This window comes from Carassius auratus, unplaced genomic scaffold, assembly GCF_003368295.1.
Source record: "Carassius auratus strain Wakin unplaced genomic scaffold, ASM336829v1 scaf_tig00214833, whole genome shotgun sequence".
Lineage (NCBI taxonomy): Eukaryota > Metazoa > Chordata > Actinopteri > Cypriniformes > Cyprinidae > Carassius > Carassius auratus.
This window is the reverse complement of record NW_020527822.1, coordinates 833,091-835,475: the sequence shown is the minus strand read 5'-3', so window position 1 is coordinate 835,475 and position 2,385 is coordinate 833,091. Positions and strand designations below refer to the sequence as shown.

Genomic DNA, 2,385 nt, shown 5'->3' with positions numbered 1-2,385 from the left:
TATAAAAAAATAAAAAACATCAAAATACATCAGTAAATATGTGATAATTATCAGACAGGTTGCATCATCAGTTAAAATTGACTATTATATGATTGAAAAAGCCTTCTATAAAAGGTTAAATATAACAATAAAGGAATCAAGATTAGAAAACTGCTATGTATTTATGTTATGATTTCTGTTATTACCATTCATGGTCACTAAAAGTACTTCTGTCTCTGTATTTAATATTATATTTAAAGCATTCAGTATAGTATATAGAGCAAATAACAGTAAAAGTTGTCTCCATATCCATAATATCACTGACATGAAGATAAATCTTGCAGTATTCTGGCCTGTTATTTGTAGAGCAAATTTTTCCATATATTGTATTAATCATTATTTCCTCTGAGTGCTGTGAGTCCTTCCTCCCTGCAAAATAATTCAACACAAAATCATTTACTGAGCTCTCAAGAGTGCAGATTGTTCCGGATCAATGTGAATCATCTGAAAAACTCACCAGCTCTTCGTGAACAGATGATCTGAAGAAGAATCACAGTAGGAGCAGCAAACACTGCAAACTCAACAATAATCAAAATCACTGCAGGACAGATGTGTGGACAGATGACAGACACAATCAGGAGAGGAAAAAAAAGATCAAATTTTTAGAGTGTAGATTAAGTCAAATGTATAAATTCTTGAAATATCACTTCAGATTGACTTTTTCAACATTAATGAACTTTGTGGTACCTCTGACAACGGTCCTACTGACTTCAGTTCCTGCTGTTCAGTTCAAACATAATGAACAGAGAAACAAACCAACATCACATCATACTTCAGCTTCACAACACAGAAATGATGAAGGTTACTACTACTAGTATGACTACTTCTCTTGTTTATTTACAACCCTTCAGTTCATGAATGATATCATTAATCCAGCATGATCAGTCCCAGCAGACACTTGTCCATTCTCTCTTTCTGTCAGTCTTCAGTATATCACAACTCTTTCTTCAAACACCCTTCCTGTGGTTGTTCAATCTGATATTAGCAACTGAGTGTTGAGTCCTGACCTGAACTGCATTTGACTGACACTATATCAGTGTGTTACTGAATTAATTGAGTGAGTGACTGGGGTGGTGTGCTATCAGGGAAGAGTATGGGCTATTTAATGCTGGTTGGCTGTACCCTGAGATGTGTCACGTCTCGTCCTCCCCCTCTTGCATCATCCACTAGCACCTCAGGTATGAGCTGCTGGTGGCTGTTTTAATTTGTGTGTTTGGAACACTACTGATGTGTTGTCATCTCAAATTGTTGCATTCTCATCAGTACATTTCCAACGGTGCATTTTATTCGTTCAGAGTAGGGGTCAGTGATGCACGGGTTGATCCAAAATGAGCGGGTGTCTGCGGTCATGAGTCATCCAAAAATATTTGTAATGATATTCGGGCTGCGGTCAGTCGGGTCATTTGAAATAAAGATGACCATTAGCCACTAGACATATTTTGAAATACATAGGCCTACACTTTATTGGCTGAATAACTGGCGTGAATAGAGTGACCACCTGTTGTACTGTACAGCAATTTTACATTTGTCCCGCCTCACGCAAATTGAGCATCTGTCCCGCTTTTTCATTCAACCCTGCCTAATAAATACACGGATACGTCCATAGGCGTACTGTTATGTCAATCAAACTGTTGACTGGAGCACAAACGCCTCCTCAATATGGTCAACAATCTCAAATTGGAGAGCGCACGCGCTGCTTGGTCGGGTTAAGCAGCATTTTATGCAAAAGCAGTTTTTCTGTGGGACATGGTGGAGAATACGACATGAAGCGACATGGTGCATGTGAGGACCACAGAAAAAAAACATCTCTCTCTGGTGTTCAGAAACACCAGTTTATTACTAAACAATTAAATGTCTCCTTGCTAATTTAGACACGTTCATGATCATTACTTTAACTGATTCTTTGTGGCAAGCCTTGTGTGTACGGTCATATTATCCTTTAGGCTATAGCCTGTTTAAGTAATTAAATTAATGTGAAGGGGTGATGCATTTACTACTTTTAAATATTTTTTTTGCTGTCCAAGTTGTGGGCAGGTTAGTTGAAAACATCGGACTGGTCCACCAGTGTTTGCGCTGTTCTCTATGTCACTGAACATCATGGTGTTCAGGCTGACTTACGCATCACTATGATAGCACCATAGGCCAGCAACAAATTAACAGGATTTGTATCATCTACTTCCTTTTAGAGTAATAGAAAAAGCTATAAATGGACTGTTAGTTCTACGAGAATGAGTGCGTGCTCTGCATCAGCTATACCTTTTTATTTTATTTTTCTTTAATTTAAACTGCTTGTATTTTGTTTAGAATTTATTTTTGTTATCTAAGTTGGTGTGTTGTTGCGGACCT

At 37.7% G+C, this 2,385-nt stretch overlaps 1 long non-coding RNA gene across 1 annotated transcript; it reads right to left on the bottom strand.

Moving 5' to 3' along the window:
* Positions 1 to 358: 358 nt before the first annotated feature.
* Positions 359 to 759, bottom strand: LOC113093034 (uncharacterized). Its single transcript, XR_003287691.1, has 3 exons — positions 727 to 759; positions 497 to 577; positions 359 to 408 (listed from the first exon to the last, which is right to left on the bottom strand). It is a non-coding gene; the product is annotated as an uncharacterized LOC113093034 (long non-coding RNA).
* Between the last annotated feature and the right edge of the window lie 1,626 nt (positions 760 to 2,385).